Raw genomic sequence first — 27,778 nt, 5'->3', positions numbered from 1 at the left:
CCATTTACACTGATAGTCAGTACGGGTTTGGAATTGTGCATGACTTTGGCCAACTATGGTCACAGAGAGGTTTCCTGACTTCTTCAGGATCCCCAGTGAAAAACGGGGAGAGAATAATGGAATTGGTACACGCCATTCAAATGCCAGCCGAAGTTGCAGTGGTAAAGTGTAGTGCTCATACAAAAGGACAGGACTATGTCTCTCTGGGAAATGCATATGCGGATCAAGTTGCAAGATTTTGTGCCTTGAACTGTATATTACTCAGGGATGAATGGAATTCGATAAGTGAACCAGAACTCGAACCAGCTGAAGCATTTGCCTCGAAGGTCGTAGATACAATAGATGAACTAAAAGCATTACAGAATAACGTCAGGGAGGATGAAAGAGATTCCTGGATTAAATCACAATGTATAAAGAGACCAGATGAGTTATGGGTTTCAAATGAGGGAAAATTTGTTTTGCCAAATAGTCTCTTATCGCAGCTTGCGCGGTTCTATCATGGGCAAGCTCACCTAGGGAGAGATGCCATGATAAGATTGTTCAAAACTGATTGGTTTAACCCCAGATTTCGTCAAGCTGCAGAAGCAGTTTGCCATCGATGTGTCACTTGCCAGCAGATGAACCCAGGAAAGGGAACAGTTGTGAACGCAAGCCACATTGGCAGGGCCAGTGGCCCATTTAGTAGGATGCAGATGGACTTCATTGAGATGCCTGTGCATGGAGGTCTAAAGTATGTGTTGGTGATTGTGTGCATTTTTAGTCACTGGATTGAGGCATACCCCACACGTAGAAATGACAGCCTTACAGTTGCGAAACTATTGTTGAGGGAGTTGATACCACGTTTCGGATTCCCGATCTCTTTAGAATCAGATCGGGGAAGTCACTTCAATAACGAGGTGATAAAGTTACTTTGCGAAGCGCTGAACATTGAGCAAAAACTGCATTGTAGCTATCGCCCTGAAGCCTCAGGACTGGTGGAGCAGATGAATGGTACACTGAAATCAAGAATGGCGAAGATATGTGCATCGACAAATTTGAAATGGCCTGACGCATTGCCCTTGGTGCTAATGTCAATGAGAAACACCCCTGATAGAAAGACTGGATTGTCTCCGCACGAAATTCTCATGGGCAGGGCTATGAGACTTCCTGCAGTTCCCGCAAATGCGCTTTTGAATATTACAGATGATATGGTGTTAGACTACTGCAAGGGTCTGGCTGACGTGGTTCGCTCTTTCTCTCACCAGGTGGAAGCAACCACCTTGCCACCGATCCAAGGTCCAGGACACGCACTGAAAGCAGGTGACTGGGTCGTGGTAAAGAAGCACGTGAGGAAGTCGTGTCTGGAACCCCGTTGGAAAGGCCCTTTCCAAGTGATCCTGACGACCACTACCGCTGTGAAGTGTATGGGGGTTCCCAACTGGATTCACGCCAGTCACACAAAGAAAGTGTTGTGTCCCACAGATGAGGAAGTTGAAGCGCTGAAACTGCCAGTGCCTGATAAAACAGTGCTGAGACAGAGCAAAATCGAACTGAAAGCGAACAGGCAGGAACAGAAGAGAGGGAAACATTCTCTGAGGACGAAGCGACTAACTCACTTGGGGAAGACCAAGGAGAAAGTTCAGACAGCGACGAAGCAGCTGAAGGTGACAAAGAACCTGAAGCAGCTGAGGGTAGCAAAGAGCCTGAAGCAGCTGAAGGTGACAAAGAGCCTGAAGCAGCTGAAAGTGATAAAGAGCCTGACGAAAGTAACGGTGACGAAGGGCTCGAAAAAGGTGAAAAAGCAGGAGAGCCTGATCAGAGGAGGGCTTTCCCAGAAGCAGACGATACAGAAAAAGAAAAAGAGAACGTGATTGATTCCCCAGAAGGAGGGGACAAGGTAGAACAGAACGAAACAGTTCAAGCTTCCACAGAAAAGATCGCAGGTCCATCAAATGGACATGGTGCAAAGAGGAGACTAAGTATATCACCAATAAAACTAAGAACTAGAGAAAATTTGAACGACGGAGAAAGGCCAAAAGTGAAAAAGAAAAGAAAGGAAGTAACTGTCGTGGTACCATCCCCGAGTGAAGAAAAAGACTTGACAAAAGTGGAAAGTACCAGCGAAGCAGAATCAAAAAGAGAAGCAAAATTGAAAAGGAAAGGGATACCGAACAGAAGATATTCCGGTCTTGAATGGGCATATGTAGTTCATGACGATTGGACTGACGAATTTGTATCTCTAAGCCTCGAGAACGAAGAAGAAGAGATACCAATAGAAAAGAAAAGTTTTATGGACAGTGTTGATTGAAAGGGTAATAAATGACATTGCTTGCTACAATCTAACGTGATACAAACAACCAGTTAAGACATTGCTAAACCGGATGAGACATTTGCTAACCTGATAAGACTTTTTGAAAACCTGATTGACTCTTAAACACGATTTGAGACCACGTGCCAACTGAAAAAAAAAAATAATAATAATTTTTTTGAGTTATTGCCGAATTGAGACAAATGCTGCTAACCGAGAAGTGACTGGCCTCTTGAAGAAAACTGTGTGAACATTGCGCTCGTTCAGCTTTGTAACTGAATTACTAAATAGTTTTCTTATAGGTGCTTCTAGCTCTCTGATTCTATACAGATCATGACGCAAAACAGTAGAAAGAAATATTGTAAATACGCGTGTATAGGCTTGATAATTGCATGTGTACTAATAATAATGGCAATAGTGCTTGCAATGCATGGAAAGGGTGAGAATGAGAAAATCAATGCTTCTACTTTTGCTCCTGTTACTGTCACTGAACTAACCGCATTGAAAAGACTAGAATTAGATGAGAGACACTTGCATGATAAGAAGGAGCTTTCGTATAACGTTTTCTATCGCTTGCTAACAGAATATGTTGAGACTATGGATGCGAAAGATTGTTATGTGTGTACACAGATACCGACATCAGTAAAGGAAGGGGTGACTTATCACCACATGCCTCTTACATACGGGATTACATGTAGTATAGTAATGTCTAGATTTTATGGTCAAACTAACATACAGTATTTTTAATCAAATTATGATGTTACCTTTGCATATGTTCCTATAATAGCGCAGCTAAGCCAGATTGCTAAAGATTGGGATGCTAAAATAATGAGGGAATTTTTCGAGCCAATGCAACCTTTTGAAACGGCTCACGCTCATAGGGAAAACCTTACCTGCTCGCTCTCTGCAGTAGAAATAAGCTTTTTAGATCGCACAGATGATAGAAGGGCACAAATGAAGGCGAAATTAGAAAAAGAGCTACATAAGAGGACTTCAGTAGACAATTATGATTTTGCCGCAATAAAGACACAAGGGAGAATAGCTTTAGATGCTTGGCATGTAGGGAAATTTTGTATATATCGAGGTGAATCTTATTATGACAACATTTTTGTAGGAGCGAGTGAGTGTAAACATACGTTTATCTTTAAGGCCAAATGGACATTCATGATGAACGGACTTGACCCTGTCATACCAGGTGTATATTACATTTGTGGGTATAATGCCTATTATCGTCTTCCAAAGGGATGGTGGGGGAGATGTTATTTGGGTATAGTGTTCCCAAAAGTTTATCAACTGGATGACCTATTGATGATTCAAAAGACATCTGGATCCCATCGTATCCAGAAAAGAGAGACCGCAGCTGCTGTGGTAGGAGATATATTTGGAGCCATGATTCCTTCATTGGAAGTCGTGTTGAATTCCATCAAAATAAGAAAGTTGTCTACTATAGTGGATAACATGTTGACAAAGTTTTCAGGTGCTATAATCCTGATAGATGCTGAACTTGCAGCGGAAAGAGCTATGACTCTTCAAAATAGGCTTGCTTTAGACATTCTTTTAGCAAAGGATGGCGGCGTTTGCAAAATGCTTGGTGCGCGCCACTGTTGTACGTATATTCCCGACAACAGTGTGAAAATTAAAACTATGCTTGCTAATCTAACAAAAGAGAGTGCAGATTTGAAGGAATTGAAAGAACCAGGAGTGTGGGAGAAGGTTGGAAAAGGACTTGCTTCAGTGGGAAATTGGATTGGGGGAATTTGGAATGGAATATTACTAAAAATAATACAGGGAATTTTAATAGTATTGATTTGCATATTTGGAATTTGGGGAATAAAAAGGGGAATAATAATGATTATGGCAAGGATTAAAAGAAGGAAGGAAGAGAAAATGATGAGAAGAATGGCAGAAGAATACAAAGCGAAAACTAAGGGAATTAAAAGGAAAAGAGAACTGACAGAATTTTAATGGAATAAAATTTGTGGGAATAGTTTGTGTGATGACAAGTAGTCATCAGAGGAGGGATTGATGACGCAGAAATGAAGGTTTTACATTTATTGACGCATAAACGTAGTGTGAAATAATCATGTGTGACTTTAACCGAACTAATAGAGATTGTACGGGGACAAAATGTGCCCTCAGAGTAGTTTGCCAACATTTCTAAGCGTGCTTTATATAACGTGGTGTATTAGAATTGCACTAATCCGACATAATCATAAACATGTGCTATGATTTGCTTGTTTGAAATGTTTTAGCTTAGCATAACTTTAGTGGAGGCTTTGGCCTAGTTGCCTGGTCTCACGGTTTAGATGCTCGTGTTTTTTCCAATGTGCTATTAAACGTGTATTTTTGCTTGAAGCTGTACTTTTCCACTGAGATCGTTCACATGCTTATCTTAAGGTTTCGTGCCAGCCTGGCATATTTCTCTCTTTACTCCAAGGTCAATCTGCAGGTGCGGACAATGGAAGCTCTGAAAGTGAGTTAATTGGTATAAAATGTTGCAACTTGCGTACTCGTCTCCAAGGATAATGTATGCTTAAGTAAAAGCCTGAGAACTGTTGTTTTTGATTGGACAATTTGAAGCCAACCTATGAACCCTCCAATGGAAGACCCTACTGGATTTGAACTGTTGTCTATTTAAACCAGGTGCACGAGAAGAAAGTAGCCATTACAGCCATTACAGCCATTGCAGCCATTATTGCCATTACCAGCTCGATACCCGCCATTTTGCAGGACATTGCAGCTATTATGGCCCACCTTGCTGCGACGCCATTTTGAAAGAGACTTTGATGCTTTCTCTAATCGAGAGAAAGAGACTTTAATGATTCTTGCCCTAGAGACTTTAACTTTGATCCCTTTACATGAAGTAGTAGTTTTATTTTGCCGCCGTGAGGCAATTGCCCCGTCCACCCCTGCCCCTTTGCCCCGTCCCATGCTGATCGAAACGGTACCCATGCTGATCGAGAAACGGTACCTGTGAGACGAAGACTTCCTTGAATGCTGATTGTAATTGGTAAATATGAAAGGAAATTGTACAATTGCATTGTGTTTCTTTTAGGTAACCAACTGCTGATTTTTGATAAGAGCCCTAGCTAGGAGTTTTCTAAATTAATGTTGCTAAATTGTTTTGCATGAAGTCCCACATGCCGATGCTAATTTGAGGTTAGATGAGGATTCCTTTTGTTGCACGATGCAATTTGAGACCTTGTTATGCTGACTAAATGTATGCAATTAGCTCATTACAGATTATAGTTTTAGTGATTTGCATTGCTATTATCAAATGCCTTGTTATTCAAATGCTGCATAGATTGCATCTGTTTCGCCGTTATGGACAGCTATTAATGTTCATTTACGTTTATCATCTGATGTTGAGACACATCTATATTGTGCTAGCTTTGTTAATATAGGGAAATAAATTCACTAACTTTGAATAAACTGGTGTGGTTATTCCTGACTGAAAGGTCAGGGTTCGCCGAAATGTATTCTGGATTAATTGTTAAGTGTTATGTTGATCAGGGTATTACTTATGTTCGTTATTGATTATTGATTTGATTAAATTGACCGATATAGAGTAAGGAGAGTCCCACTTAGCCAAAAGATTCATCGGCCTAAAGAGCGTCCAAATACAGGTAAATTATTAGTACGGAACGCTCTATCACTGACTAAGCTACGCCCCAGGGAAGACAACATAAGAGGTTCCCGAACCACTCAACATGCTTTTTGTAAATAAAATGATATTTCAAAGAACATTTAGGACACTCTGTATTACTATTCTTTTCGTACTCTTCGTACCTTTTAGTAAAATACTTTTCGGACTTCTGCTACAGTGGCCACCTAAAAGAAAAGAAAGAATGATACTTTCCTGTGAGGGAAAAACTACTTTGACCTGAATGTGGTTAGCCACACTTTCTATACAGCTGAGTTTGAGTTCTTCAGATACCTCATGCCCATGGATTCATCCGGAGTACAGAGCACGTGGAGGATGCTGCATTACCTCGTTTTGAAACTGAGCTAATTATACCATCAGGAAATAAGATTGCCCATTCCGGAGAGGGATCTAACCTAGCATGTTTAATTTTGTTCTGTGGGTGGGGGCTGAGCGGATGTGGTTGCCTGGTTTTTATAATCAGCACAGGCCACACTTCAGGGGACATGCACAGTATCCAAGGCGTCCTACGTTTTGTTGACGTGAAAGCCGTCCATGCGAAGGAGAAGGAGATGCACTGCAGTAACTACGTGATGGACGCGTTGGGATACATGGAACCAGCCTTCACTCATGATCGTGCACTGTGCTGGACTTTTTGCGGTCTCGGTATTAATATTGTTTGCAGTTTGAGTTTGCCCTTTTGTCGCTCATTACTGGCTGCGTGCGCTATTAAGATAATTGTAAATGTGTCTCATTTTCTATTTGCATACTGTTTTCATGGCTTTTATGTTCGCTCTGCTCCCACCTGCGCTTATTTTCGCACTATTTCAAGGGAATATTGCTATGAATTGTCTTTCACCTTTATGACTTTCTCATATTGTTTTCCCCAATGTGCTTGTATAACTGATGGACGGTGTTTGAACACAAACGCCATATATATTCCTTCTAAGACAAACGAATTGTGAAAATCGTGAACGGAAAGTAAACACTCGGTGTGTGCGGATTTATTGTCGCAGAAGATACCATGTAAGAACTAAGGGTCTTCAGAAAATAATGAAAAAGATGCACGTGTGTCACCGTGAAAACGAAGTGGGACATCCCGACTCAAAACATTTAACTAATGGCCCAGCAATGTGAGAGGATACTTCCCATCTGATCTTCTGCATTAATTATGAATGAATCTGCCACCAAGAGCAAGCAGAGCTGGTCTTGCTGTTACTCCCATTCTTTTTGTGGATCTGCTCATCTCCAGTGGGCTACCACTGGGAGATGACAAAATCGCGAGAAAGCAGAAAGACCCCCCCACCCCCTTATAATTTGTCCCAAAATGGTGGGAATGATGGGACATTTTGGTAGTCAACCCATCCTTGACTTAGCGTTGCTAGGGACGAATGGTAGGTCATGCGTCCTTATCTATTCAGTTCTGATTTGGATCACAGCTGAAAAACTGGGACAAAGTAATGTTATGCCTGGAGGGCACCCTGGCACATGCAATAACAAAAAGATTCTATGTGTTAAATCTGGCAAAGTCAAGATAGTCTGGTCTGGAGGTTTGGCTGGTACAGTGAGGGGGCAAACTCCGATTCCAACTCAAATACAAGAAATGCCAGGAGTGGGCACATCTAGCTCTTTAAGTGTTATAGTAGGACTCATTGAGGACATGCAACTATAATACTTACATCTGTATTCCTAACATGGGTGTAGAATTTCAAGGTGCAATTCTTCATAGATTTCCTCTTGTACACCTAACTCCTCACCAACATTTTTTCTGCCAGTGGAAAATCTACCTGTTTATGGTTACCTTCAAGGATTATTTTCCAGCTAGACTTTTCTTTTTCCAGCTGGAAACTCCGGATTTGCTACTTGCACTTGAAATATGGTAGTGTCTGTGTCTCATACCCAAATAATATACTTATTCCAATCTTTTCTGGGGCTAATGTTTAGATGCATGAAGTGGGTGTGAAACAATATTGGAAAGGCTTGTGAATTTCCATAAAGATACCGCTTTGTTGTTGTTCACTGCCTGTACAACGCTCACTCCCCTCACTGCCAAGAACGCCCCTGTTGGCAACTCTAATAATAAACCTTGTACTGTGTAAGTCCTGCCATAGTAAGTATAACATGTGAGGTATAACTGTGCAAATCCTGATGATGTAAATCAGAATTCGAGAGTTACATCCAAATCTCCAATATTTTTGCCCAGCTATGTTAAAGTTCGGTACACACAGAGTTTTGTGAATAAATCCTTTCCTGTGCTTTACTATGTCTGCCACGATTGATGGGGAGGAAACCTGAACATGAACAATAACAGTCCCAAAGTGATTTATTAAAACCCCACTGGCTCAAATTTAGACTTGAAAGATAAATAGACTGTCCAACTACTTGCCATTGTTGAAACTATGTAGAGTGTAGCACAGTGATAATACTGCCCTGAAACATCTCTCAATTCTTCTCAAGCTTACATTGACCAATGGTTAAATTACTTCTTCATGTAGCTTTAGGAAACCAAAATCTATCCTCTGAAATCCTCTGGTAAAGGTATGTCCCACACACATTTCTCTCATTTTGTTTTAGTGTAAATCTACCATGATGGGCTGACTGAGCTGCTTGCTCTACTTTGGTTAACACTGTTCACATTATGTGCTTGTTAGACCTATCAATCTTAAGGTGGTCTTCCCCCAAACGTTTTGCAAGCTTTGCATCATTTTTTCACGATCTGTTTTTGTTGGCCTTAGGACTCTGGGCACTTTGCCACTGTTAATCAGTGCTAAAGTGCATGTGCTCACTCCTCCAAAACATGGTCAACATTGGTGCATCTACAATTGGCATATTTAATTTACTTATAAGTCACTAGTAAAGTGCACTATATGTGCTTAAGGCCTGTAAATTAAATACTATTTGTGGGCCTGCAGCACTGATTGTGCCACCTACTTAAGTAGCCTTTTAAACATGTCTCTGGTCTGCCACTGCAGAGCCTGTGTGTGCAGTTTGGCTGCCACGTTGACTTGGCATTTAAAACCCCTTGCCAAGTTTTAAAACCCCTTTTATTTCATATAAGTCTCCCCTAAGGTATGACACAGGTAGGCCACAGGGCATGGTGCTATGTAATTAAAAGGCAGGACACAAGTTTTACATGTCCTGGTAGTAAAAAGCTCCCAACTTTGTTTTTTCACTACAAGATGCCTACCCCTCTAATAGGGTAACACTGGCAATTCCTTATTGCCTTTAATAAGGTGTAATTCCTGACTGAAAAAGAGTAGACTTGTCATGTTTAGTACCAATGGGATTGTAATGATAAATCCTCTTTAATGGTAAAGTCGTATTTACTGTTACAATTTTGAAAATGCCACTTTTAGAAAGTTGGTATTTTCCTGCACTTAACCCCGTGTGCCTGCAGCCTGTCACCAATGCATGTCTGTGCTGGGGTGACAGCTGGTTTCCTGCATTTCCTCCAGACAGCCTCACACAAAGGAAAGGTAGGTGTGGCTGACGGGCCATCTGCATGTTGTTGGGTCATCCTAGACAGGATGGTAGGGAGGAGCTGGTACTTACACCTGAATAGGCTGGGGCTTGCTCCCAGACAAAGGACTGCTTAACCCCCTGTAGTGAGTGTGGAGCCAGGGCAGGAAGGGAGAACCTCTGTGCACGTCAACGACTCCTTTGAAGTCACACCCACTTCAAAGGCACCACTGGGTATAAGAACTGAACATCTGACCCTACCAAACCATTACACTTCTGGACCTGTTGATACTTTTCCAGGAAGGACAGTCGTGCTCCTGAATGACTGCAATACTGCTGGACGTCTGCTCTGGAAGAACTGCTTTTCTGCTGTGCTGACCTGCCTTCTGACCTCTCTGCCTGGGTGAAAAGGACTGGACGTACACCACTTGAACCCAGAGTGACTCCAAGGGCTTGTATACTTGCCTCCTGTTCTGAAGTCTCAGGGATATCAAAGACGTTCAGCAACACTTCAACAGCACATGGACTCTGCCATCAGTGTGTCCTCCCCCTGACAAGTGGTGCAAATCTAGTTCTGGCCCCTTGGCAGTGGGTTGGTTTTCGTGTGCTGAACTAGACAAATCCATGCATCACTGCAGTTCCGCTAATCGGAACCAACGAATCTCCTTCGATGCTGCTGTATAGCTGCTTGAGGACTTTGCATCGCTGGTTGCACTGCTCGATGATGAAACATTGTCTCCATCACAATGGGTTTGACAATGACACGTCACCTTCATCACAACAGGCTCATAGATAACACGTCTCCGACTGTGCGGATTGGATCTAATGCATCGCCTGCATTTAAAAGGATTAACGCTGATGCATTGCCTCCTCCGCTCATTGCATTGGGTCTTTAGCGCTGATGCATCCTCCAACCAAAGGTAGTTTTTCAGCAGAACAATGTTGATCCCTCCATCTGACCCGCGCTCAATTGCGGTCGTCTTGACTTTTTAGATTTGACCCAGTCTCGTCCGACCAGATAGCCCCAGTTGGCTCTTTAAGCTTCTAAGCACTATATTTACAGATATTGTTTAAAAGTTCATATCTCGACTTCTACTTGTCATTCTGGTCTTGTTTTGTTTATTAAATTATATTCTGTTTTTCTAACCAGGTGGGGCATTTTTTGTGGGGTGATGTAAATGTTTTTCTGTTTTGAGTGTTGCACAAATGCTTTACACATTGCCTCCTAAGTTAAGCCTTCCTGCTCTTTGCCAAGCTACCAGAGAGTGAGCAAAGGTTAATTTATGGTGTGTAACTGATTTACCCTGACCAGGATTGTGGTTCCTGCTTGGACAGGGTGCATATCTCTGCAAACCAGAAACCTAATTTCTAACAGAGGAGTCCTGCTTTTCTACTTTTTTGATTAAGAAATTTGCATATATATATTTCACCATGATAAACTGCTGTGCTCATTATTTATAAAAATGTCAAATGCAATCTGAAAATTGACAAAGAAGACACACTCCCAGTGCCTATACTAGCAGCGTGCATCTACCGAACTCATGCGGTTTGAAACAGTGAACAGATGTATCACTCGTTCTCTCACTGGTCCATGGGATCTCGTGCCAGCAACAATCTGCGAATGCCCAGGTTCATTTAACAGAGTTAGCGCTGCACGCGCTACCTTATGCTTCCAGATGCTCCCAAGTGGATTGTTCAATGCTGGCTCCCTGTGAATCGGAGCATGGCGGCTGCTGTATTCAGCTGCACCAGACCCTGCTTGGCGACCTGCAATCTGCTTCTGTTATGTTAGCTGGGCTCCCCAGGCACAGACAGAGTGCATGACTAGGCCCTTTTCAACCTGTTCCCAATGAGAGTGTGTGACATGCATCACCAAGAACCAAGCAGACCTTTTACAGTTTCATTCTGCAAATATTATTGTCCACACATAAAGATTTATTAATAAGCAATAAAGGCTCCAGGTGGCGGTAAGCAAGGATTTCTGAGCTGGATCTAGCGAAACTAGTATTGCCTCCCACCAGCTCACTTATGCCCACAAACATGATTGATAGGCGGGTGCCGGTGCTGTGTACTGTATGTCAAGAACCTAAGACCCGCAAGACATTCTTTTTCAATTCACAAGCTCAAATTCTGTGAGAAAGTTAAACATCTTAGTTGAACTTTCTTACAATGAGTCTAAACTTGGTTTGCTTAATGTCTTTGTATATTTGAACAGGATGCATGGCAGCATCGCATATGTATCTCGCTTGGCTTCAGAAAACAGGTTTTGCAGGTAGCAATCATAGCTGGTTTCTCACTGTAAATGTGTTCTACACAAGAATAAGCACACCTGAAGGAAAGTGCACATGCTGCATAAACTAGATGCTTTCGTAGAATGGCATGACGTAGGGGCAGGGCTGTGCACTATCTCGATACCAGCAGTCAAGATATGTTTTGTGTTTTCCTTTATTTACCTTTTCGCAGTGCACCTGTGCGAGTACCCGATAAGGAACCCACTGCATCTTGGAGCCCCTTGGAACTTCAGCATGAGTCCAGTGCTCGCGCGCCAACAGTGTTAACAACAGCAGAGAGGCCCGCTCATATGATGCCCCACGGCATGTTAATAGGGCCAGCTCTGTGTTAGTAAACACAAACTAAGATGCTTTTAAAGTGTGTGAAGGGGGTCGGAGGATGCGTGAGCTATGCACACTCCCACCACCACACGTCTGGGAGCCCATGAACTCTTCAGTAACTGTGTGTAACACATAAAGTGGGCTTTGTGCTGGGACTTGAGGAAGAGTGAGGATGTTCCAAGAGTATGACTTACTTGGTGGATTGGCAAGGGGTGTTTTGTGCTGCGGTCGTGGAATATTTTCACTTCACCTGTAGCGGCCAACTGACCGAGGACACCTTGTTGGCTTGATTGAACATTTTTAGACCTGTGCTGCCATTGATATCACATAGAACCCTGTCTTTCCTTATTGCTTCATAGTATTAAGCTGTTTCTATTGATTTTATGTTTTACTCGGTATTGTTTGTTAAAACCCTGCATTCAAAGCAAAGAGAGTTTGGCTTGTACAGCAGGCATTTGTCATACAATTTTTATAACATCAGTGAATGATAAGACCTGGTGTCCTTGGCGTGATTTCCCCCTAACTGTTTGCCTTCAACTTTCGTGTTTGCATACTTCATTTTTGCTGGCCTAAGGATTCTGCCAACTTCACCACTGCTAACCCACTGCTAAAGGGCTTGTGCTCTATCCTTAAAACATGGTAAAATTGGCATATACCCAATTGGCATACTTAATTTACATGTAAGTCCCTAATAAATTGGCACTACCTGTGTCCAGGGCAGGTAAATTAAATGCTAATAGTAGGATAGCAGCACTGATTATGCTGCTCACCTAAGTAGCACTTAAACATGTCTCAAGCCTGCCATTGCAGCCTGAGTGCCCTATTTTAAACTGCTTTTTCAACCTTGCAAAGTATACCTTTTGTCAGACCCAAACCTTCCTTTTTAATACATATAAGTCACCCCTAGGGAGGCCCCTGGACAGCCCAGAGGATGTGTAATCTTCACTTTTACATGTCCTGGTAGTGAAAAACTCTTAGATGTGTTTTTCACTAATGCAAGGCCTACCTGACCTATAGGATAACATTGGAGTTACCTTATTACATTTAAGAAGCTGTAACTTCCAAATGAAAAAAGTAACTAATTAATGTGTGGTGTCTTTGGAATTATAACGAAAAATCCTAACATATGGTAAAGTTGGATTTTAAGTTACAATTTTGTAAGTGACGTTTAGAAATTTAGCATTTTCTTACGTTAGCCATTTGATGCCTGCAGCCTGTCTCTGAGTCACTTTACTGGGTATGGTTGACAATTGGGCTTTGTGTATTCTTCCTAGACAGCCAGACCCAACTGAAAGCTTAGGTGTGACTGGATAGGCCAAAACTGGCAGGGTGGGTGGGAGTAGCTGTGATCAGCCCCACTTACACTTGAAAAGACTGTGTTCCTCCTCCCCACAAAGGACTGCATACCTCCTGTAGTAGTCTGGAGCCAGGACAAGAAAAGCAGGGCACCCATGCATTACAAAGGAAGGTCTCTAGAAACTTCTCCTATTTCAAAGGCAGAACTGGGTATAAATATCGGGCCTTAGACACCAGCTCTTCAGTACACTTCTAGACCTGTGGATACACTGTCAGGAAGAAGAACTGCAGTGCTCCTGAACGGACTGCTACTCTGCTGGACCACTGCTCTAAATGGTTGCTGTCCGCTGTGCTGACCTACTGCCTGCAGCCCCCTTGCCTGGGTAAGAACAACTGGACCCACATCCAAGACCCCAGAGTGACTCCAAGGGCTTGTTGGGTGGCCTCCTGACTTGAACGTCAGGGACAGAAGGCTCCAACAACTTTGACCCCAGCACCTAGACTCTGCCATCGGTGAGTCTACCCTGCCAAGTGGTGCCACCCCAGTCCGGGACCCTTGGAAGTGGTGCTTAAGTGTTCTGCCAGACTCTGTGGACCCAGTGGAACCAATGAATCTTCTCTGCTGCATGGCACAATCCCAAGCAGAACTGATCCATCTTCTTCACTGGGTGGATCTTCCCCGTCACAAAGACCTGTATCACATAACAGCCTACTGCCTCTTTGGAACTGCCACAGCATAATGCCTCTTTGGTGCAGGCCCTCGCATCCCTTGACGACAGCCCCAAAGACAATGCTGGGCTACGCATTGCAGCCTCCCAGCTCCTCCCCCTGACTGTGTGAAGTATCTTTGACACCAAACTTCACATCCCAAGACTTTGTTGATGGGATCCCCATCGACAACACAGGGCCGTGTATCGCAGCCTCACCTCATATTGGAACCAACGCCGTCAACGTGGTCACAAAACGCTCCGCAAACCATGCTTTGGGGTACTTTGTTAGTGGACTTAACTGGATTCCTGTAGCCGGCCTGGGCTCTTTCACAGTTGACCTGACTAGTGACTTTATCCTGGTCCGGCGCGACCAGGTATCCACAGTTGGCACTCTGTGCTTTTTGGCGCTGTTTTCACTGACATTTTTAATCTGCATATTTCCTGATTGGATTTTTGTTATTGTGGTCTTGTTTTATTTACAAAAAATACTCTTCTTTTCTAATCTGGTATGGCATCCTTTTTGTGTGGTGTTTTCACCTTATAACTGTTTGAAGTGCAGCACAAGTACTTTATACCTTGCACCTTGCCTCTAATTTAAGCCTGACTGCTCTGTGCCAATCTACCAGGGGGTTGAGCACAGGTTAATGTAGGTTTGACTTGTGCCTCACCTTGACAAGGATGCAGGTTGCTGCATGATCAGGGTTCACACTCCAGTCAACCAACAATCCAATTTTTTTACAATAATTTTCTGAAGACATTCTGTAATAAGATACAAGTACAACCGGCAATGTGTTCTTCCAAACTGTGACTTCAGAATGGTGAAAAATACCTTTTTATTCCCCTTTCCAAAAATGTTGTTATAGTGACAGGCATAATGACACACTTCAAAATCACTATGGGTTTGAAAGATAGCTGTTTACCATCTATATTAAATAATGATAAAACATGGTATTGATTTTTAAAAGTTTGACCATTATAGTAAAGGACAAGTGCAGGAGTTCATATATGGAAATTTTATTTTTTATGACTGTACAGTAGAAGTTAAATATCTACAGGCATGACCTCTCTCCAGCCAAGCTCTGCCTGCTGCTAGTGCCATTATGAGGTGTCCTCCCCTTCGCCTGTAGACAGACAGGATGGTGTTGGTGACCTGTGAGTGGCAGTCAGAGGCACACATAGGCCATGCTTGGCAGGGACTTCAAACGTTAGTGTGCCCTCCCAGTCAACTCACACACATAAGACAATATCCTGGCAAAGTGTGCTTGGTACAGCATCTTTACAATGAATGGTGGGTTACTTTTATAGAATGATGTAGGTTATAGAATAGCAGTTGAAGCACACTAATGGCTAAGCACCTTAGCTTTCAAGATTAGATGTTTCTTGTGCAGCTCTGATTTAGTTCCTGCTTTGAGGGTCCATTATCAGATTACAGAGACAGTTGAACTCCTTTCCAGATCATGCTCCTCTTCAGAACACATGTGGGGCACCATGACCAGTAAACCTACTCTTGTTAGCAAGAAACAAAAATAATCTCTGTCCTGACTATACTATTAAATAGATTGTTTATTTTTTCTAAATGTTTATTTTTTCTGAATAAGCTAATACACAAAAATCATGAATATTGGTAGCGAAGTTATGACAAAGGGCCATATGTACGAACACTTTTTCCCATAGACACAGAATGGGTAAAAACCTTTGCTACATCTGGCCCAAAGTCTTTAAAGGTACTGTGGTCTATTTAATAGAAAAAAACATGAATACACTTTGAAAGTATAATGCGACCTTGTCACAATGAAAGTAAATAAAATCAGACTTACGTCAGTTGCACTCTTTTTATGTTGAATACTGAAGTTGTGGATCTGCAATATTGAGTATAAAATATTGAGTGGCCACAGTAATAGGACCAAAATATTGAAGACCAAAATATCGTCGGGTAAGTATGCATTAATTTTCGAACTTCACAGCTGTGTAACTCCACATGTCGTAGAGGTACCTAGAAGTGTAATTTAGGACAGGAAATCTATACTTACTTATATGCACTTCCCACCTTGATATTTTCATTTTCGATATTTTGGTAAACACTATTACGGCCACTCGATTTTCTATATTTGATATTCAGAACTAAAACCAAAACTGAAGACTTGTTATTTGTCTGCTCAATCATCCGCAAGCACTCACCACCAGCTGAAGGCAGTGTTTCAGGTGTCCCAGGAATCCATGTATACAAAATGTGTACAACACGTGTCATACCTTGTCTTAGGCCTTTAAAACAAGATGGGGATTTGGCTCACGGCAGGTTGCGTCCCGACCTCTGGCGATGAGTAGTCATAAATTGGCCACACTGTATCGCTCTGGATTGTCACAGATTACCTGAGTACCCCCTTTGGTCACTTCAGGTAAGTAGAATACTCCCTGAAGTCCTTTGAAACACAATTCTGTGCCAAGGAGAGAGATAGTATGCAGGAATCTTGTTAAACAACAGGAATTTAACAAACCAAATCTAGCATTCATCAATCTTAAGGCAGGGAGTAGATCAGTAATTTCTTTATGTCTGCCAGCTGTAAATCTAGTAACTTCCTGTTCAAAAAAACGTTATGACTAGAATAATTTATCTGCTTCATTTCTTTGAAGCTGGAACAACCTTAGTTAGATGAGTTAATTTAAAAAAGTTGTTAATCTTCTTTTCAACAGATGTCCTTCATGACGGTCAGTTTCTGCGATTTGTAAGTGCCAGCAACGCATACTAAGAAAGCAGTAAGGCCCTCCTGGATTTAACTTCTCTACAGCAAGTGAGTAAATGTTTTACTCAGGAGGATGTGCTCCTGATGTGTGTACGTGCTAAGTATTTCATTTTACTCTTTTGCATATACAATATCACCTTCTCTGCGGATTCGTTATTACTTTCCAGCTCTTTTCCCTTGTATCCAATATAGTCTGACTTCGCCGATTTCAAAGAGTGTGAATCTTAAATGTGGCATAAGGTGGGAAAGCTGGGGAAGATTGGTGCCTCTCTTCGGTGCCTCTCGTCGTAACTTTCAATGTCTCCAACAACAAACTGATTTAAATAAACTACTGAGATTTGGAGCATCAGATCAGAGTTGCATATAAATTATTACACTATATACACATGTATGTACTCAAGTAAAATGTTCAACTATCTCCGAGAGATATTAGCGGAAAGTGCAAAACTGTCTCTTTCTTTACTAAGACCAATATTAGTTTTTGCTTTCCATCATTTATTGCTAAAACATTCCACAACACCATCATATAGAAAACAGCACACATCGTGCATAAACTAAACAGGATACTGACCACACGCAACACATCTCAGACAGTCCACGTAGGTAGGTGTTACTGAGCTCTTTGTAGCACCAACTTTAATATTAGTACTTAAACAACTCAATAGAATCCATTACTCAGAACAGTGCACACATTCAACACAGTTTAAAGCAGCTGATAAATAACATAACTCAGTGTTCTGCTTACATCAATGAAATATCTGCTCTGATTTTAATTAAATGGAATTGCGTTCTCATCGTCCTAATATTCCGTAATATGTTAACTGTACTCCTTTTAAAAGGTACTTTTAGGAAATATTTCATTTTTTTATTAACATAAATCTCAAATAAATACACATTTAATTTTTTATTTTGTAGCCTGCATTCGGTGTTCAGATATCAAATCTTTGCCATTACAAGATACCCATATCAGTAAGAAAGTAATGCAGCACATTTTGTTGTGAAGAAGGATCAGTTTGTCCTTGGAATATAAATTAACGTAAGCACATCTACAAGGAATATGTTAGAACGTTTGGTCTCTGGCAACAACTACAGGCAGGGAGAAGGAGAATATCTAATGAGGCCTGTTGGGTTGTAAAATGGTATCTTTCCGGTGGAATGAAATGATCCATTTCCATTCTATTAGGAGACAAATGAATACACTATGATCACAAAGCAGAGTGAATTTTATAAATATCTAAATCAAAATATACCTCCAGCCTCTTGCAGATCAGACAGCCTGGATAGTTAGTAGGTGATTTGGGAAAATGTACCTTACATGTAAAGGCTTTGGAGAGTGAAGAACCAGCAAGACTTAATTCAGTCTTTTCTTTGATAGGGAAAGCCTAAAGGAGCTAAACAGTGGTGAGCCCGGTTCTTATTATAAATCAGAATTCATCGATTCATAGGGATACGCCTGGACATAGTGAAGATAAATTAGTTTATTCTGAAATATTGCTAAGCACCGAATTAATGTGCGGAACAAATCCTTTAATTGGTTGCCATAAGTAAAATACTAATTTGGTTCCAGTTGCTTTTCATCGGTTCATGTGAAAAATAATGTCTTCTGTGAAGGTGTGTTTTGACCTGCAACCTCTCAGTTATAAATGGAATATGAAGAGCCATTTCTCCAACGCTCAGCAGTATTAATGAAAAGGCCATAGATGTTCAGAGATGTTTGGGAAATAGATTGGAATTATTTGTGAGTACCCACAAATGTTAAACTTTGTGATTGTTCTCACTATGTCCATTGTCCTCTCCCTTGAGACTTCACTGCGAGCACCAAGATCCAATGCCCTATGTCACTTACAATGTCAGAAATATCTGCAGACCTACCAGTTTCTCCACAGTCATGATGCACATCTTCACACTTAAAATCTGCGGTTTCTGACTTTGTGTTTTGAGTCCAACATGTTAAACAGCAGTGTAATAGTTTCCTGTGATTTCACAAAATAAACTACAGACTCACAATACATCTTCTGTTGAGTTCTGGAGCTGTTAATGAAGAGTCAAAGACGTGTATGGGATTGGATCATCTTAAATATTTATAAAAGAAACATACTGAATAATTTGAATACTTGTAGAAGAAACAAGGTAACATGGCTTACATATTTTAAATGATTAAACAAAACATGTCTTAGTTATGTAGGAACAAAACAAATTACATTCTGCTCAATGTAGGTTTGTTTTTGGTAGTTTTGAAAAATACACCAAGGAGCTCTTTGAGCACCTTTGACTAAAACTTATGAACTTCTCAATTTCCCAAGCAGAAAGTGCATGGGAAAGAATACAAAAGCAGTTCATAAAGAGCATATCAGTATTGGACCTAAGAGGAAAGGGATTCTGGATAGACTGAAGTTTTAGGGAAAGAGAAGTTTAATGGTAAATGCAAAATTGTCATTATTCTGGAAATGACAAACAGCTCGTGCTCTGGTGAAGTTACCACATAACCACCAGCATCTTTTGAAATTAAGACCTTCATCTTAAATCAAACTACAACTCCAGCACAATTATAGCAGGTCATCAAGTACAAGCTTCTTTCTAAGCTTAAAAAACAAACCCTGGCTTATGTAATTAGCTGAGGACAACTTTTACTAATGGTGATTGCCAGTCAATAATCAAACCTCTGTCCCCCAAACTGTTTGCAAAATAATAACATTTAACTTAAGGCAATTGATTAGCAAAACTAAGGACTTCATTACGAGCTTGACGGTCAAACTGCCAGACTGCCATGTTGGCGGTCCTGAAAAGACCGCCATTCCAACAGTCTTTCAGACCACCCTATTATGAGTTACACAGGCTGGGCCGCCGACCACCAAGCAAAAATGGCAGACTGCCATCAGTGCAGTGGCCTGGAAACAGGTGGTCCAACCTCCAGCGCTGACAACGCCGTGGCCAACTACCGAGCATATTACAAGCACATAGTCGCCATGGCATACCCTTCACGGCGGTCAGCCCTTGGTGGTCCAAACCACAGCTGTTCGTAGTCAGCAAAGTAAAAGACATCTGCACATTGGATGAATTTAAAAACAACACAGCTGACACACATTGCCACAGTGGACACACCTGCAAAGCACACTATTAAAACATCCCTTCACAGACCACATCCTTTGCATTTCCAATGCAAAACACAGAAGCCAGAGCACCTTATTTCCCATTCACTTAATTGATTAGGCACCCCTTTCTTTCACCAACCCATTAAACACCCTGCACACACTTTTGTCCATTCACACCCTTTTGCACTTACCATGTTTAGTAAGTCCATTTAACAAATTTTTTTCCCACCATGTCATATTTGAAAAATCCCTGTTTTTTAGCAGATGAGTCAAGAGTCCTGATGAATGAAATCATAAAAGTAGAGCCACAATTGTTTTGAGCACAAGTCCAGCATACTTCTCTGAGTAGGCAACTCGAAATGTGGGACAGGGTAGTCAACGGAGTGAATGCTGTAGGCACCACCCTGCACACAAGGGAGGACATCAGGAAGAGGTGGAACGAACTCAGGGGCGAGGTCCGTTCCCTGGTCTCCAGGCACCAGCTGCAGGTGAAGAAGACTGGTGGTGACCCCTCCCAGTGCCCCATTACATCTCTTTCCCTGAGAGGAGAAGGTCTTGGCCATCCTGCATCCTGAGGGCTTTGCAGAAATACTTGGGGGAGTGGGGTCTGGAATTTAAAAACAACACAGATGACACACATTGCCACAGTGGACACAACTGCAAAGGACACTATGAAAACATCCCTTCACAGACCACAATCCTTTACATTTTCAACGCAAAACACAGAACACAGAGCATCTTATTTCCCATTCACCTCATAGATTAGCCACCCCTTTCTTTCACCAATCCACTGAACACCATGCAAACACTTTTGTCCACTCACACCCTTTTGTGCTTCCCCTATTTAGTAAGTCCATTTAACCCATTTTTTCCCACCATATCACGTTCTAAAAATCCCTGTTTTTTAGCAGATGAGTCAGAGTCATGATGGATGAAATCATAAGAGTAAAGACAAAATTGTTTGGAGCACAATTCCAGCATACTCCTCTGTGTAGGAAACTCGAAATGTGGAATAGGGTAGTCAACAAAGTGAATGCTGTAGGCACCACCCTGCACACAAAGGAGGACATCAAGAAGAGGTGGAATGACCTCAGGGGCAAGGTCTGTTCCCTGGTCTCCATGCAGCAGCTGCAAGTGAAGAAGACTGGCCCCAATATATCTCTTTCCATGGGAGGAGAAGGTCCTGGCCATCCTGCATCCTGAGGGCTTGATAGGAATACTTGGGGGAGTGGAGTCTGGTAAGTCACAACACAAACAATGTCTCAACTATGCCATGTCATGCATGCTCATCGGTCATCCTTTGCCACTGTCTTGTTCATGTACCCCACCAACATTCAATACCCAGAGTGTCTGAGTTTTAACACTGCCAATCTGTTTTGTTGGACCCAACTTCACAGCTACCAAGGCCCATCACATTCCATTGTTCCAAGTGGGGCCTGCAAGTCTTTCAATATACAATAATAATAATAGGACTCATGGTATGTCTCAACAGGTAAATAAATGCCCAAACCTAAATGCACTCTCCAGACAAATATGTAATACACAACATTTGTATAGTGTGTGTAGTACAGAGAGTTACCTGACTGCAACTCCCAGAAGGCACTGCTTCCATTACTCCAAAACACGAGCCCAGTGTTCACTTGTCCAAAGACCACTATTTGGTAAGTCACAAATGAAGTTCACTCACCTGGGAGGATACTAATTGTCATCCACAATAGTAGAGGGAATAACCTTACTGCAACTCCCAGTAGGCACGGTTTCAGCAACTCCAAACACCACACCATTGTTCACTTATACACATACCCCTGTTTTGTAAATCCTAATTTAAGTTTACTCACCTAGGAGTATACCATTTGTCAAGTGTGGGAAGTAGAGGGAGTTACGTGACTGCTAAGGCCAGGAAGGCCCTGTGTCTGTAAATTCAACCACCAGCCCAGTGTACACTTGCCCAAATACCCCTGTTTGTTAACTCTCAATTGAAGTGTATTCACCTGTGAGGATAACATTTGTAGAGTGTGTGTACTAGAGAGAGTGACCTGACTGCAACTCCCAGGAGGAATGTCTCACTAACTCCAAACACCAGACCAGTGTTCACTTGTGCAGATACTATTACTTGGTAACCCACAAATGACATGTACTCACCTGCAAGTGTAACACTTGTATAGTGTGTGTAGCAGAGAGAGAGTGACATGATTGCTTAGGCCAGTAGGCCCTGTATCTATAATTCCAACCACAAGCCCAGTGTTCCCTGGCCCATATCCCCCTGTTTGTTAACACTCAGACGAAGTGTACTCACCTGGGAACATAACATTTGTATAGTGTGTGTACTAGAGAGAGTGACGTGACTGCAGCTCCCAGAAGGCTGTGTCTCTAACTCCAAACACCAGACCAGTGTTCACTTGTTGGAAGACCCCAATTTGGTAACTCCTAATTGAAGTTTACTCACCTGGGTGGATACTATTTGTCAAGTGTGTAAAGAAGAGGGAATAACCAGACTGCAACTCCCAGGAGGCAGGCACTGTTTCTCTGACTCCAAACACCAGACCAGAGTACACTTGTCTAAAGACCCCTGTTTGGCAACTCTAAATTGAAGTGTACTCCCCTGGGAGGTTACCATTTGCTAGAGGGAGTGGCATGACTACAATGCCCAGTAGGCCCTGTAACTCCAACTTTAACCACAAACACAGTGGCCACGTGTCCAAATACCCTTGTTTTTTAACTCTCAAATGAAGTATACTCTCCTCAGACTGATCAAGCACAGATCATGCACAAATCACAGATGTATCAGTCAATATAGCTTGATGTTGACTTGGTAACACAAGATGAAATATTAGTACCCAGTGTGTATAACAAGTACTCATAAGCCCTAAAGATGCATCACCATATTGGTATTGGCAGCGGACACTTTCACACTGCACTAGGCACATGATGACTCCAGTTACATATATAACAAAGTCTTGGGATTGCCTGCATCACACTCAACTAGGCCTCCTAATGGGCGAAGCCATAGCTTGCCTAGCCACTATTTTACTTGCACTGGTTGCAAGATGTAATTTTCAGGCCATCTTCCTAAGTGCAACTGATCTGCACATTTCAGCAGCTGCTTCAGTCAAAATGAATTGGCATGCTTCAAACGTCATGTCAGTACACCCAATACCATTGTTACTTGCCACAATTGGATTAACTGCAGCTTAACTTTGTACAAGGTCTCTGCTTACTGTAACACTAAAGGATGTAGATGTCACAATACAACTAGTAACGCTGTACGTTTTACATCAACAGGTCAAGCTGCCACTAGGCATGTAGAGGCCACAGAAGAGACTGCCATTACCCCTCTGTGAAGAAGACACTCCTGGTGTCTGGACGTAGAGGATGATCTGGCCCATCTAGGCAACCTGATCTGACAGCAACAATGAGTCTCACTGTGCCCACATCAACACCTCCCAGGCCGGTTTCCTCAACATCACAGGCAACCATTCAGCCCCAACCTGTGTCCCTAGCATAGTGTCTATCATCTCGTGCACCCGTTCCTGGATCCTGAGTTGCAGCGCAACACTTCTGACAGTGAGGGTCCAGGAACAAGATGGAGAGGGCACCCTGTGGTAAGGGCACAGGCAAATGGGGATAGAGCACTTGGGAGGGATGAAGTGGGCCAGTGGCGTGAGGGCACTGGAGCTGCTGTTGGCCAAGACACCATTAGCCACGTCTTGGGGGTCTATCATGAAGTCCCAAGGCATGATGTGCCATGTGGTATGATATGATAGCCTACCCCCCCCGGGCTAGCAGGGACATCTAGCAAACAGTCCAGGAGGTGCAGATGGCAAGACTCCTACCACTGCCAGCAAGTGACCTCTTCCTAAAGGACCTCCTTTGTGTGCCACTCATTCACTCTGTTGACTGATCCTAAACCACCTACCAGTTTCAATGGGACGAGTACTCTTAACTGCGAATGCCCAATGGTTTGACATCTACTCCAATGATTTCATTCACCATGACTATCCCTTCATTTTACATATTTTGTTTCCTTCTGCCCAAAATGTGTTTTCTGTACTAACATTGTAATAAATTCACTCAAAACAAACTCCTTTTCTGCTTGCTTAATTTTCACATTTATCTATATAGAGATGTAAGACCATGTGAACCATACGATGAAGACACAAGCTGCGTGTGCAAGCAGGGATATGTTACAGGTACATAGTGTCCAGCTAAGGATTACAACCATTACACACCAACACATTAGTACAAGTATGTTGTCAAACCAAAAATTGTATTCCAGTGTACAGTACATGGGCTGTCAATATGTCTGGACCTTTAGAAATAATAATATGTGGCTCATACTGAGTCAGTGTACATATTTCAAGGTACAGACCCCGCACCACGGAAGGTAGGGATTTGTCAGACATTGTCCTGTAGAATAGGCAAACATTAAAGTGGTTGATGTCAGCAGTTTGAGCCTTATTACATACCACAACAAAGTAATCCAACATCCCATAATCCAAGATACAGACAGATGGTAGTACAACAGTCTCTGATCACAGAGACATCATAATACAATGCTTGTGCTTCTGGTGGTATGGCACAAACATATGTCAGTTGTGGCACAGGCACTAAGATCCGCAAAGATGAAACACATCTACAGATATACACAGGTCATACAAAAAGAGTGTTTAGCCAATGTGAAGGAAAAATGACTTGGTGTAAAGCTAGAACTACATATTTTCAGACCACATGAGGACATATATGATGCATCAGGTCCACCACAAGACACAAAATAATGCTATGTGCACTTCTGTTCCTCTACCCAAACATTGTGCAAACTGTTTTAGTGCAGGTCTCATACATCCATACTCTGTGACTTACATTACCTGGAACAGTCCATGGCCACTTTGTATGTCAGAACAGCATCAGATACCTGCTAGTGTCACAACTCTGAAATGCTCCCATGAAGATGCCATGGTGAAGGTACCTGTAAAAAGAACAAAACAAGGAGTACAGGCTTGAAACCATACCAATGGCACCAGTCACATAGCAATCAACTGGAAAAACAAAGTACGTTGCAAGGAAACTGACACTAACAAAGCAACATCATCAAGGTGAGGATGTGTCAAGAGTTATCTAATCAAGCAACCTTTACCTGAATATTGCAGAGTATCAGCTCCTTAGCTGTTTCTAAAACACTCAACTCAACACATGCTCACAGCTACAGTTCACTGTATAGTCACAGTCATATTGGTGTAGGTTGAAAGTTCAGGTGACAGCTGCACTGCCAAGCCAGACCTAAACATCCATGTAGGTTAAGTTAATGATTGCCCCCCTTCTATCTCTGCTGCTGCCATAGTAAAACACCATATATTATCTAGTTATCTGAGAGACTTTAATAATAATACAATGTCATATGTGTGCCCTTGAAAATTCAAGCTCTGGCAGCTGGATAAATAAACAAATAATCACAGCTATGTGGAGGGCAAGAACTTGTTTGTGAAAACATTCAGCTTCTGTCCAATCAAAACATTTACTTCTGGCTCCCAACATTTGGTCAGAGCAAAAGCCCCTCTCCAGTGATGCTCACATAATTGTCTGGCAGCAGATGTGCTGTGAAGCCGGACCATAAAAAGGAGGGCACTTGAGTGACAGCGGTGGTGTGCCTTGGCAGCAAGGCCATTTGTGTATATTCTTGCATTTTTAATATCTCAGCTAAAATAAAAATAAATGTCAATAATTTGTATGTATGCCCAGACCAAGTCTATTAGCATTAGCAGTGGTTGTTACATGAAGTTTATAGAAAGTTGCTGTAAGATGATTTATTTGGTTTACATGTATAACAAATATATTTGGGACTCAGACCCCTCTGGAAAGATTCGGACACTAGCTACACAATTTCTCTGTTTAATAAGGGTTAATGTAACACATTTTCCAGAACTGTTTTGTAGGTCCTAATGAAGCCTTGAAAACATGTTACACTTCTGTTTAACAAACGAATAAGGCTATTCCTGGGGATATACTATGGATAGTGATGATTGACTCTTTTTGTGGGAGAGTTGGAATACTAGAGAGTAATTAAAATCGAGTGACTCTCAATCAGCGACCTGTATACTTGGAGACCAGTGGCATGGGAACATATGACAGTATCACCAATTAATAATGTGATCATAAATATTTTTGGAGGATACATTGTTAATTAATATAGTCATTTAGTAAAATAATGGTAAAACCACAGTAATAATGGCAAAACGCTTTCAGGGTGCTGCTTTGTGTTGACTGGATACTTTGAAGAACCCAGCAAGTATTGCTCTGCGGAGCATGAGAAAGGCAGTCTCTGGGATGTAAGAAAGTGTATCACAAGATCAGGGTGGCGCTTTAGGGTGGTCGCGTACTCACTATCTGGGTAGGGGGTGTTCTCTTACTGTACTTTCTTGGCTCTCACAGTTTGAGTCCATGCTCATTTGCTGTGTTCTACTCAAGCAGATGGTTTGAAGCTGTGTTTGAACGATCAGTGACTAGGAGTCTCTAGAGTATTTTTATGTAATTACGCTCCTGATATTTTCCTAGTACATATCTTGATTTGTCTCATTAAGTGCAACCTGGTTCTCAAAATGAGGTGCCCCGGTTGGTGCGCTATTCCATAAATAATTGCATTCTCCAAAAAGGAACAAACTTAGGCCCCCGATTTAAGAGGGCCTAGCGCAACTTTAGCGCCGCCTTAGCTTCTTTTTTTTAACGCTAAGATGATGCTGAGGTGCCTTTTCTCCACACCATATTTATGAAGTGGAGCAATGCATGCATTGCACCACTTTCTAACCCTTTGCGCTTCCTTATGCCTGTGCCAGGCGTAATGTATGCAAAGGGGGTATTCCCCGTTAGGGAGGATGAAAAATATGGCGCAAAAAAACCAAAGAGATTTTTTTCGGCACTTTTCATGCCTGCTCGTAGCAGGCATTAAAAGGGAGCACACCATTGTTTACAACAGGCCCCTATGTACTGTTCAGGGTTAGTGCCGAACAGTACATCAATAGCATCAATAATGTTGAGGCTGTTGCCCCTACCCTCACCATAGCGTGCCATATATGAAATATACCGCACACCTGGCGACGGTAGGGGGCACTAAGGGGCGCAAGAAGAGTGGCACTGCACTGTGTGCAGCACCACTTTCCTTAAATCTGCCCCTTAATATCAGAAATCTGCAAAATTGTTAACGTTTTCTTTCACATTCCCACGGTGAATAACAAATATCATGAGGTTGAGGAAGTACATTTTAAGTGTGCAAAATGCCTGTATTATCTGCGGAGTATTTTTGCACCATAATGTCACAATGGCTGCTAAATACAACGTGTAGAACATTTAAATTAGAAATTATAATTTTTGTAAACTCCATGCTACCTTTTATTATCTTGAATTTTTTTTTTTTTTAATCCATAAAAAACTTTTCTCTGCCAATCCGTTTGTGTGAAACATCTTTTATAATAGGAATTTATTTTTGATGACTGCTGTACTCAATTACCCAAATACTATGAGACTAATTCTGGCAAATCCTGTTCACTCTGTTTGCTGTAATTCATACTTTTCCTTGTAAAGCAAGTGCCAAATAGATTTGCTGATGTTTGGTAGTGTGGAAAACTATTGAATATGGCCTCTGAGCGTAATAGTTCAAGTTACTGTATAAACAGAGGAGCCTAATAGCACTGCAAACTTCTACATCAATCTCAAGTGTAAGCGCTGAAAGTTCGTTTCCAGATTCCAGAATGAATGTAACCTTTATTTAGACATCCAGATTTACTTTGGGGGAAATGGGTGATTGCTGTTTTTGTTCCTGGCCATTTTCAAAAGCTGCATTTGGAAAAAAGGACTAGTGTATAACTGTTTAAGTCACGTGACCAGAAGAATGATTAAAGAATCTGTATCCATAATATTTTTTTTTGTGTGTGAAATTATTGGATCTAG

General features: G+C 41.9%; 1 protein-coding gene across 5 annotated transcripts in view; it reads left to right on the top strand.

Annotated features, from left to right (window-relative positions):
• PLCB4 (phospholipase C beta 4) overlaps positions 1–27,778 on the top strand; it is a 985,968-nt gene that overhangs the window by 214,832 nt on the left and 743,358 nt on the right. For all 5 annotated transcript variants that reach the window (XM_069234144.1, XM_069234142.1, XM_069234140.1 and 2 more), the window contains one exon: positions 16,699–16,796. The gene's annotated coding sequence lies outside the window, so the exon portion shown is untranslated. The remainder of the gene's footprint in view (positions 1–16,698; positions 16,797–27,778) is intronic.

This window comes from Pleurodeles waltl, chromosome 5 (assembly GCF_031143425.1).
Source record: "Pleurodeles waltl isolate 20211129_DDA chromosome 5, aPleWal1.hap1.20221129, whole genome shotgun sequence".
In the NCBI taxonomy this organism is placed as follows: domain Eukaryota; kingdom Metazoa; phylum Chordata; class Amphibia; order Caudata; family Salamandridae; genus Pleurodeles; species Pleurodeles waltl.
This window is presented reverse-complemented; position numbering and strand designations above follow the sequence as displayed.